This window comes from Hipposideros armiger, unplaced genomic scaffold (genome assembly GCF_001890085.2).
Source record: "Hipposideros armiger isolate ML-2016 unplaced genomic scaffold, ASM189008v1 scaffold_45, whole genome shotgun sequence".
Classification (NCBI taxonomy): domain Eukaryota; kingdom Metazoa; phylum Chordata; class Mammalia; order Chiroptera; family Hipposideridae; genus Hipposideros; species Hipposideros armiger.
Window position 1 is genome coordinate 4,340,677 of NW_017731395.1, and position 11,824 is coordinate 4,352,500.

Sequence of the window (11,824 nt, forward strand, 5' to 3'; positions counted from 1 at the left end):
TTTACTTGATTCCTACTCTGTGATATACAGCTATTTGGGTGGAAATATGTTTTGGGAAATAATGTTTGGAAATGTATGACTCACTTGACATGCTTTAATATTCAGAATAATTTACAGTGAAATTGAATTTTCAGCAACTAGTCAGTGTCCTTGATTGAATAGCTACTATTTTTACTTAAGCAAAGTGTATATTTGTCAGGTTTAATTCATAGACTATTTTGAAAATATATTTTAAGTGTTGGTATCCGACCAGCTTAATATTTAATTTCAAAAATTTACTTTGATGAAAAATAAAATTTTAATTTTTAGTTTATTCTTTTCTCTTTGTTTTTGTTTATTATTTATTTTGTTCTAGATCCACATGGTAGAATCTGGCTCATATAATAAAGTGTCATTAACTCCAAATAGGTTTGAATAATTTTTTAAATCAACCTAGTGATACTTCTGTAATTTTCTCTTGTTTCTTGATTCTGTTGTTTGGGGCGAGTGTTGCCTTCTGATTTTTCCTGACTCTGCTGGTGGTTTGTGTGTAGAAATAAGAGTCGTGAGTGTTCCTCAGGAAGAAAATAGAAGGCGGGTAGATGTGTTTGGAAAGCATGTCCAATGATATAAACAATGATATACTATGACTAATAAAATCAAAACATCCTTTGTATGATGATGAAGAAGTATAGGTAACAAGTACAATGAATGATATATCAGGAGAGTTTAAGGGCTAAGTGCCAATTTCCAGCACTGTTCAAAGGTGCAATAGAGCTGGGAACCTGTAAAGCTAAGTTCATTTTCTAATTATGACAAACACCACTGTGTTTTATGGGTAATAGCTTATATCTATTCCAGGTTACTTTTTTTAGTAGAGACTATATACATGTGGTACAGAATTAAAAAGGTTTAAAGATATGAAGCCTAGCCTGTGTCTTGTCTTTCAGTCACTCACTCCCTCTGCTTGGAGGCCACAGCTGCTATCTGTTTCTTCCAGAAATTTTATGCAAATACAAGCATACATGTGATGTGTGCATATATTTTATTTTACAATTTATTATCCAAATTAAGTCGTTTCCATTCTTGGATTTTGTGAAAAGTACTGCAGTGAAATTTTTTATGTACAAATCTTGTTTAAAGCGTTACAAAAAATAATTTTGAAGGCTGTTGAAGCAGGATGACTCCTATGAAGGACAACTAATGATTTGCATCTAAACTTTGCGCTTCCGGACAAAATTTGCAGATGGCCAAATATCGTTATCCTAAATAGCATGAAGGGAGAGGGGCGGGGGGAAGTATCAGAAACATTGTGTGACTGCGGTAGCCAGTGCTGAAGGAACATTTTTGAGCCTCTCAATTTGATTTTCTTGTAAAATTAACTTTATTGAGATGTAATTCGGGTGCAGTAAAATGAACCCGTTTTACATGTATAGTTTTAGGTGTTCGACAAATCTATACAGCCATGCAACCACCAGCACAGTCAAGACACGGAACATTTCCATCACCTAAAAAGCTCCCTTGTATGCTCACTCTCTAAGGCCTTCCCTGCCCCCTCCACACCCCAGCCCCAGGCAACCACTGCTCTGCTTCTGTCACTACAAATGGCGTCACACATCGTGTCCTCTTCTGTGTCTGGCTTCTGTTGCTCAGCATGGTATTTCTCGGTTTCATCCATGTTGTATGTATGAGTCGTTTTTCCTTCTGATTGTTGAGTACTATTCCTTTGTGTGAATAGACCACAACACATTTATCTGTCTTCCGGTGATGGACATTTGGGTTGCTTCCAGTTTTTTTATTTGTTTTTTTTATGAATAAAGCTCCCACTTATGTACACGTCTTTATATTATTAATGTCTTCATATCTTTTGGGCTCATCCTCAGGAGTTGAATTGCAGGATCCTATAGTAAGTTTATGTTTAACTTGATGAGAAACTGCCAAATAGTTTTACTGTTTCATCTTCACATCAACACCATATGAACGTTCCAGATGCTCTTCAACCTCTTCAATGCTCGGTGTTGTTAGTCTTTTTAACTTTAGCCGTTCTGGTGGACGTGTAGTGGTATCTCATTTGGTTTGGATTTGTATGTTTTCATGTGCTCATTTTCCATGCATATAGCTTCTTTTATGAAATGTCTATTCAAATCTTTTGCCCGTTTTTAAATTGGGTTGTCTTCTTGTTATTGTATTATTATAAAAGTGCTTTATATGTTCTGAACACAAGTCATTTGTTGGATATATGTATTGTGAATATTTTCTCCGGTCTATGGCTTACCTTTTCATTTTCTTGGTGGTGTTTTTTGAGCATATGACTTTTTATTTTGATGAAGTTTAACTTATCAATTATTCTTACATGGTTTGTGCTTATTGTACCTTGTCTAAGAAATCTTGGCTCAGCCTAAGGTCTTAAAGATTTCCTCCTAGATTTTCCTCTAGAAATTTTATCGTTTTTAGCTCTTTTAGGTCTGTAATCCATTTCAAGTTAATTTTTGTATATATTGAGTATGAGTTTTTTGTGTGTAATCAGTAGAAACCCATTGAAAATGTTTGAACATGGAGACAACTTTAGCGACAGTGTAGAGGCTGCAGTGAAAGGTGAAAAGATAGATGGCTGATAATGGTAGATAATGGTAGATAATGATCCAAGCTAGGACAGCAGTCACCCATATGGAGAGAGCAGGGAAGAGGGTAGATTTGATGGCGTTTTAGAGATAGAATGAATTGGATGGGGAGTAGAGATGAGGCTAAGGCTTATGGTTCCAGGAAATAGCATGATCTGTGACCAGGACTGGGACATAGGACAAGGAAAAGATTTATGATGAAAGGAGAAGAGTTTGCTTTCACACTGTTGACTTACGTGATAGCAGGACATTTAGTCCTTGTCCGCGTGCACACAAGTTGGGGCATGGCCATATTCTTAGTGAAAACTTGTTTTTCGTTAACCCACTATAACCGATTTACAGTGTTGTTATATATGTAGGGTCCATTGTGGTGGTTTTTACAGCTTCACAGTACTGTAGTTGTATAGTGAAGCTACTGTAATATGCTATATAAAAGAATGATCTTTAAAAAAACAAAAAAGCCCCGAAATGGTTTCTACTGTATTTCTCTCCTGTTTCCATCGCAACATAACCTCTAATAAGGATATTCTTTCATTCTTTGTCTAGATATGCAGACATCTCCTGTCATGCTTTTCATGTAAGTAAGATTCTTTTATCTTTAGTTATTTTGATGCTCAAATTATCCCAGCATGGCCAGTGAAAATGGGCTGCTTCAAGCTGAGTCCTGTGTCCTTTTGACATGTCCCTATGGTTGTTTGAGCACTTTCTTATGTTCTGTCATAACAAGATGTCCTAAACTCAGCTCATACTTTCCCTACTCAAGCCCTGTCCCCAGGCATGTCTCTAAGGAGCTCTGTTTCTTTTCAGTGGGGAATGGTATTTAGAAACAGGTCTAGATGCTCAGGTGTGCTTACTGCGGCTGAGGCCTCATTGCTTTTAGGTCCTATCAGTGGACAGAGCTGGGAAGTTATATATAAAACGTATGTGTGTGTATGCACACAGGCATATATATATTATATATACATGTATATCATACATATCTGTATTTCTATATCCATCTATATAAATGATAAGTTCATACCTATATCTCTAATTGTAATCCAATATTCTGTTTTTTTCCCCTAAGGCTTCCTCTTTCCATAGTGATATACTATGACTAATAAAACTAAAACCTTATTGACTCCCGTTAACTCAATGCATTTACTTATTTGCTCAGTTCCCTTGTATATAACAAATCTTCTGGTTACAATGGACCAAATTTTTGCTCCAGGTCTTGCCAAACTCCCCTCTCTCCAACAGCCTCTGCCCAGCTCCTAGAAATGGAAAAAGGATGAAAAAGAAAGGAGAGGGAGGAAGGTCTTCCTAATGAATTTGGGCTCAATTATTCCATTGGGTGGGTAAAAACTGAAGGAAGGAAGGCGCCATATAGAATTTTAAACTTGAGAGCAGTAAATTTTGTCAGTATCTCTTTTTTTTTTGTTTCTGGCTTTCATGTCACATGCTAAGTTCATAAAAATGTTTTTTATAATACTTTTTTTTTTTTTTAGCTAAGCCATCCTGCCCTGTTGGCAGCTCAGCTCGGGCCAGGAATCAAACCACCGTTGCTCAGAGCTCAAACTCTTGAGCGAGCTCTTAACCAACTGAGCCACTCGGCCGGCCGATATAATACTTTTTTTACATTTTGTTTTATTTTTGACGTTTTAATCTTTAATCCATCTTAGATTTATTTGGGGGTTATTTTAGAACCTAATTATATTTTACTTTTCTAAATGGATAACCAGTTATTCCAATGTTAATAGTGGCTAATCCATCTTTATTACATTGATGTGAAATGCCATCTCCATTGGATCCTGTTTACATTGCTCTGTTTCTGTATTCTTATGTTGCATGTATCTGTTTTTTTCATTGCATGCCTGATAGTAGTGCAGTGTAATATTACCTCATCGGGTACTTGTGAGCATTAAATTAAAAATGCATATAAAATGATTAGTGCCAACCATATAGTGTAAAGTAGTCAACCCACATTAGCCTTTATTATCATCAAAAGGAATCAATTTTTAAAACAATAAGGGGTAAATTGCAAAAATAAAGAAAACAAAGGTAAAGAGTATAGGAAGAAGTACTGGCATATCTTTTTTTCCCATAAAAATCTAGACCTAATTTTTGTACTGTGCTTATAAAATGGCAAGAGCTCATATTCTTTATATATAGATACATTACATTTAAAAATGCAACCAGGATTAGATGAAGTTTAGTTATTTAAAATTACAGGTGTTCTCGATTATAGCCTCTTCGTAGGCAGAGACTATGACTTATTTCATTTACAAATATTTATTGAGCACCTCAGTGTGCCGGGCACTGGGCAGAGAATAAGACACAATATCTACCTTGAGCAGCTCACAGCTAGTTGGGGATACAGACACATAAACAAACAAATGCAAACAGTGTGGCAAGTGCTAATATATATGTATATATACACCAGTGTTTTTAGTTGCCTTCTGCTGATGTGGAAATATTTAAATCAAGCAGCACACATTCACTGAGACATTTTCCGAAACATATGGATGGGATGATGAGAATATTTAAATAACGTTTTTATGCTAACTTCCCAGGAACTATATCTCAAAGTACTTATTGGCCCCTCCACCCCTTCCCGTAAATCCTTGTATAATACCAATCACAAAGAAGGCAGAAAGCCACATTTTTGGAATGCTTCTTCTGTATATTTTCCGCTTTTAAAGATGTTAACTCAGTGTACTCCATGTTTAATCCTGAATAGTGAATACATATATGCTACATATTAACAAAACAATGGCACTTTCAGTACCTTGTACTAATACTGTTTTCTCTGAATGCTTCCTCTAGTTCTGTGACTAAAATCATGTAATTACTTTGTATTTTTATACAATCAAATTGATGCATTTTAAAATCCAAGCATGTGTTCTATATATGTTCTGCACCTGTGACAAGATGATTTTAACCATTCACTTATAAAAGAGAAACACATTGTCAGGGGCACCCCAGCTTTGAAGCATATGCTCTCTTTTTCTGCTTGGTAACCATGTGAAAAATACCAATTACTGAAACCCTGAGAAGAATGAAATTACTTGTAAACCTAGTATTCATACCAAAAAGGCCCTCTAAATCAAAACCATACTGAGATGCAATGGACCAAATCTGTATAACATAAACCTTTCAAGACCATTGTCGCTACAAAAATATCCTTGATTTGGGAAGGCAGCTTTAACAAAACAGTATTGTTAAAAATAACTAAAGTGAGGCAGCTGGCAACCAAGCTGACAAACATGTATCATGGAAGGGAGCTGTGTGACTCAAAGTACCTTAGCGGGTATTCAAACATAAGTGGACGGTTACAGGCCACATTTCTACTACATTTTTGATAATATTTTAATGCGTACAAAGTATTTTGATAAGTAGAATTAGGAATTTCAAAAATTAGAAACATACATTAAAATTTCATTTGGAAGGAAAAGCATGCACACAATGTTATGTGTCAATTATATCTCTATAAAGCTGGAAAAATAAAGGCGAAAATTCTGACAGTTTCAGATCTTGATGAGAGTGTGATTTAGATTCTGGTACAGCGTCTTTTCAGAAAGATAATGTGTTCCAGCGTCACTTTTCGTTATTGGAAAATTGTCTTCAAGAGGAGTTCAAATACGGGAGGTCTAGAGATGCCTCCCCGAGTGCCAGGAAAACAGGTTGTGTAGTAGGCACTGCTGTGAAGGCTCAGAGGCTGGCTTGGGGGTCAAACAGCAGGTCCCTGTTTAAATCCAAGCTCTGTCACTTACTAGTCTGTTGACCAGTATTCTTAATCGTTCTGTGCTTCAGTTTCTTGAGCTGTGAAATGTATAAGATAGATCTCCTCAAGTTTTGAGATTTAAGTAAGTAAATACATAAAAAATGCTTAGCATGTTATCAGCGCACGAGCAACACTTAGTAAATGCTGGCAGTAAGCTTCAATGTAAGCCGACATGCGCCCCTTGCATTGGTCCACCATGTTTCTTTTCTCCTCGTTTACTCTTAGTTTTACCTTTTCTCTGGTTTTCCAGTCTTCCCACTTTTCTCTACTTCACTAGCTCCCTTGTTGTTCACTTTTTCTGTCTGTCTTAAGTTAAAACTTTGTGTTTTCTCCCACTTTACCCCAAGTTTTTATCATCTTTTTAAATTTCCCAATTTCTATTATTTTCTCTGACAGGCCCAGTGGCCATATTTCTTTTTTCCTTCATAGGCCTGTATCTTAGCTTCAGGGGCTCTTAACCTGAGGTCTTTGGATGCTCTTTGGAACCCTAAAGAACCCCTGGAATTGTACACAACATTTTATAAAGATGCATTTTTTAAGGGAAAGTTTCCATAGTTCTTTACCCGGATTTCAGAGGCTTTCACGAATTGGCGGAGGTTAAGACCCATTGCTCCATGGATGTCCCTCCTTCCCTCCCAGGTGATTTGTTGGGCCTCTTTACCAGTTGCCTCATTGATTAGGGGACCTCTGTGGACATGGAAAGGTGTTCATCACTGTCCTGTCTGTCCTCAGAGAGTGCATGAGATTGGCACCATAAAGGAACTCATTAACTGTTGCATTACTGTGTTGTGCTTTAATATTTGCGTGCAACAACTTTGGTTTCAAAAATTTTAGTGGTTTTAGAGAAACAACATTATGCATTGCATAAAGTTATTTTCCCCATTTCAGATATTCATGACAAATGGCCATCTCCATTTAAAACAAAGTAGATAGTTCTCATTTTAATATCTTTTCCATTTTTGTATGATACGCCCAAGCCAACTTGGAAACAAAGCATTCAGTATTTTAGAAACTTAACTGTCCAGTGAAAAAAACAATGTATTTGGAATTAGTTATAAATTCGTTAGAAGAAAATTCCAGATTGACAGCCTTTTGGATTTCTTTTAAGCCTTTGAAGGCAGGCATGTCAACTGTAACAAAACAGTAATGTAGACTTTTCGTGTATTTTTTTTCTAGTTGGCCAAAGAGCCAAAGCTGTTCTCTTAACTAAAATCTTCATTCACTTGAATCATCTTGACAGCCTGAAAAATTTAGAACTCCTCTCAGAGAAGAAGATACACAAGAAACACATTCTTCACACATCTTATCATGTGTAAAAGTCTAGGGAAGAAAAATATTCCTTTGAAAATACCACTTCTTTCATCTCTGCACTGATAAAAATTCTGACCTCAAAAATAAAACGCCCATACTCAAGGGCCTGGATTCCCCGGGGGAGTGATCAAACCAAATTAACAAACACAACCTCCCCCACCCCCTTTTAAAAAAATAGTGGTGACCCATCCTGGCTTAGTGTTTGGAGCTGAGCTAATACAATGCCATATACATATTTAACAAAAGTGAGCTGAGTGTCTAGCATGTACTAGGCTCTGGGTACACAATCGTGAACATGACACTTAAGATCCTTGCCCTTGAGAAATACACACACACACACACACACACACACACGCATTTTGTGTGTGTGTGCGTGTGTGTGTGTGTGTGTGTGTGTGTGTTTGTGTTCATATACAAAGAGTGACAAGTGCAAAGAAATGGATAGGGCCTGAAGAGAGCCCTTGATTAATTTGTTTTCTGTGTTTTAATATTGAAGTTGGTAGCAGGCCATAATTTGTGGCTCTTCAGAAAAGAAGCTCTGATCATCCAAAGATTACTGTACCTTGAAATGTAAAATTTGCTCTGGAAATGAAAATATATAGATGTACCTGCAAGAGGCGTTGGCCACAGCCTATACGGGGAGTTCAACCAGAAGAACGCTGTTTTTCATAACTCCGTGTTTCCCTGGCTCAGCAAGGCTGAATCATACGTAACAGCTGATGCCCTAGAACCCTGTTGGAGACACCGCTGAATTCTGGGAATACAGCTTGGCCACTACCAGTCTACTCTGATCTTTCATTCTTTCAGGAGAGGAAGTGGAGGGCTGCAGGGCCCTCCTTTTAGTTGAGCAGAGGAGAATGCTATTGTCAAGCCTAAATTTTCTAATTCATTGTTTTCCTTTTTTTTTTTCAATTGGGCTAATATTATGCCTACCCAAGAGACTGTTTGGAAACCTGAATGTTGAAATAAATGGGAATACTCAGCTGGCTTGTGATGAACAAGATTTAGGGACTCGGAGAGTGGCTTCTCTATAGAGTGTTAACAGTTCTGTTTGTGTCCTGGGGAACTGAGGCTGTTCAGACTTATCTGGGGAGCTTAGGGGCCCCTCCCGAGGACCCCTCAAGGTACTAGTGGGAGCAGGTTTGTGAAGAAGGGAGAGGTCTCTGGCCACCCCACTTTCCCTTAACTAGGGAGCTACTACTAGATACAAAGCAAAGAAAGAACTTGAAAACAATAAATGAATGCCTGCTTCTTTGTCATAGAACCTTCCAGAGTGAGTGTGTTTGTGTACCATCTCTTAAGGATTTCCTTGTGTATGGACAAAGAGGCTCACAGGACCTTTTCACCTGGGCTCTCCTATTCTTTTCTCCTTCTACCATTCCTCCTCTGCCCTGCTATCGCACAGCCCTCACGTAGAAAGGAAAGTAGGGAAAAGAAATATAACACTTGAGTTCCATACTGTGGGAGCCATATACGATCTGTTAGCAGTGATAGATTTAAACAATTAATATTTGAAAGCCCTGAAATTTATGTTCTTAAATCTTCTAACTGAATGGAAAACTGTATTATCCTCATTAAGAAGAATATATTTGGAAGTAACCAACACACTGAACTATTCAGAAAGCAACGTATTTTAGCTCATAACGAGCCTTAACCTTTATAGGATTAGCACATGGAAATCGTTACTGTGTACCAGCAGGTAAATCCTTGTCACCATACCTCTTAAGTCAAGGACTAAGTCCTCATTATGCCAGGGCATTCTCATTTTCACAATTAATCGCCTTTGGTTGCTAAGGTCCATGCTTCACAAAACAAAATTTCAAGAGATGACTAGTTTAATTTTGCAGTGTAAAATTTTTTTTTTCAAAACATGTTTCAAAACATTTTTATTGCAAAACATGTTTTTTTCCCTACGTTTCGAAGATATTCTGTTGACTAATTCAAATTTCACATACTATTAAGAGTACCCTAATTTATAAGCTGGAAAGGTATGTGATTTGAATGCTTCCTACCTAATGTGACTGGAATTTTGCTCCAATTACAGGAAAGGCAAACCCTCATTCTCCAGTTTCAAAAAGAGAATGCAGCTGCTGGGAGAAGAGAGCTAAACTAACAGGACATTTAATATTTTGAAAAATATGTCCGGGGCAGGGGGGGGGAAGACTTTTCTGTTCAAAAAGATATTGAATTATTTTGCTTGGCAGTTCCAACATGTGAATATTTTGAGCCCCATCAACTGTCATTTATTTTTCATTGAGTTCAAATGGAAAAATTGAAAACTTTATTCTGACATGTAGTTATTAGAGCTCATAGAAACCTTTGGCTGAAACTGCCTACACGTTACTGTGATCTGCACATTCCACTTTTAGTGGATAAGTGTTTAATTTTCAAAATTCTTAGCAGATAGCAGAGCTGCAGCCAAAAATTCCTCCACCGAGATTCCTTCCGGCCCAGATGAAACTAATAGTTCCAAGCTGTGTTGCTGTCACTCATCACTAATCCAGGTATGGCTGCTCACTGTTTTTAATTTTCTTCTCCTGAACTTAAAGGCAGGGCTGGCCTTTTTCCCACGAGAAGCCAGTGATAATGGGCCTCAAATTCCAGCAATTGGAGATCTGGGCCTTTACCACACTGACATAACTAGGCTTTGTTTCGGAGCTTGTATAGATAAGAGGTTGATGATGGACATAATACAATGGAGGGCAGGCGTAGAGTAGGGTATTAAGGAAAAATAAGAATGCATTAGGAATTTGCCCCTATAATTTCCAAGTTAGTATCATGGAAAGCCACTATTTCCTACCACAAGGTGTCCATTGATGCCATTTGCCATTTTGGGACAGAATTTTGAAGTGGACGGACAGTATGTTTTTATGTTTATTATAATTCGTGTTATAAAAATAATAGAACAAGGCTGGGATGTCCTCAAGGATAGGAATCTGTGTCTACTCACTTTTGTCCACTGTCTGACATAGAGTAAAATCTTAACTGAATGACTGCATTTAAAACAAATTAATGTTTTAGTTATAGCTTAATTTTGATATTTCAAACTTAAAGAACAGTTACACAATTAATACAAGGAAATCCCATACGTACTGTTTACTGAGATTTGCCAATTGTTTACTAAGTTTTAAATTTTTATATATGCATAATGTTTTTTTGAACCAATAAGATTAAGTTGCAGACATTGTGCCCCTTCAACTTTAAATTCAATGCCTTAGTACGTAGTTCCTCAGAAGAACGTTCTCTTATAACAAAATACAGTACACTTTCAAAATCTAGAAATTTAACCTTAATATAATCTGTTTTCTAGTCCATATTCAAATTTGTCCATTATCTCAATAATATCTTTTATAGCTACTTTTTCTCAGTCTAGTATCCAATCCAAGATCACACATTCCATTTAATTTTCATGTCTCATTAGTCTCATTTCTTTTTCTTTCTTAACCTTAACATATTTTGAAGAGTAGAGGTCAGGTATTTTGTAGAATACCCTCAATTTCTGTTTGTCTAATGTGTCCTCGTGATTAGATGGAGGTTTTGTGGTTTTGGAAGGAAACCCATAGAAGGAATATTGTGCCCTTCTCAGTACATCCTATCAGTAGGCACATGATATCAGTCTGTACAAATGTTACTGATTTATTACTTGCTTCAATTGTATCCAGCAGGTTTTCCACTGTAACATTGTTGTTTTTCCTTTGCAGTTAATATGTAATCTGTGGGAGATGCTTTGAAACTGTACATGTCTTGTTCCTCATCAAACTTTCACCCCGTAGTTGTAGCATCCATCATTCCAATCCTTCCATATTTATTAATTGACATTATGCTCCAAGGAAGAGCTTCCTTTTCTTCTTCATTTTTAATTCGTATTAATTTGAATGCATAGATTTTTATTTTGTTCAAGGAGTTGTATTCCATTGCTGTCATTAATTATTTTGATGCTTGAATTATACCAGATTTGGCCTGTGGTGGCCTCTACAAACTGCTCCTCTGCCCTTTTGATACGTCTTCATCATTCTTTGAGAATTTCTTTTTTATTTTAAAGATTTTTATTGGGGAATTGGGGGAATGGGAACAGTGCTGGGGAATTGGGGGAAGGGGAACAGACAAGTTGCTGTCCTTTTGTTCTTCAGTCTAGTTGTGGAGGACGTTG

General features: G+C 36.9%; 1 protein-coding gene across 8 annotated transcripts in view; it reads left to right on the forward strand.

Annotated features, from left to right (window-relative positions):
* The window catches only part of DISP1 (dispatched RND transporter family member 1), a 172,960-nt gene that overhangs the window by 40,308 nt on the left and 120,828 nt on the right, over window positions 1-11,824 (forward strand). Inside the window, exons 3-4 of one of the 8 annotated variants that reach the window (XM_019639616.1) lie at window positions 3,147-3,177; window positions 10,075-10,178. The exons of 2 other annotated variants lie outside the window; for them this stretch is intronic. The gene's annotated coding sequence lies outside the window, so the exon portion shown is untranslated. Of the gene's footprint in view, window positions 1-3,146; window positions 3,178-10,074; window positions 10,179-11,824 lie in introns of those variants that run through there. 5 more of the 8 variants (XM_019639615.1, XM_019639617.1, XM_019639625.1 and 2 more) reach the window with 5 other exon arrangements.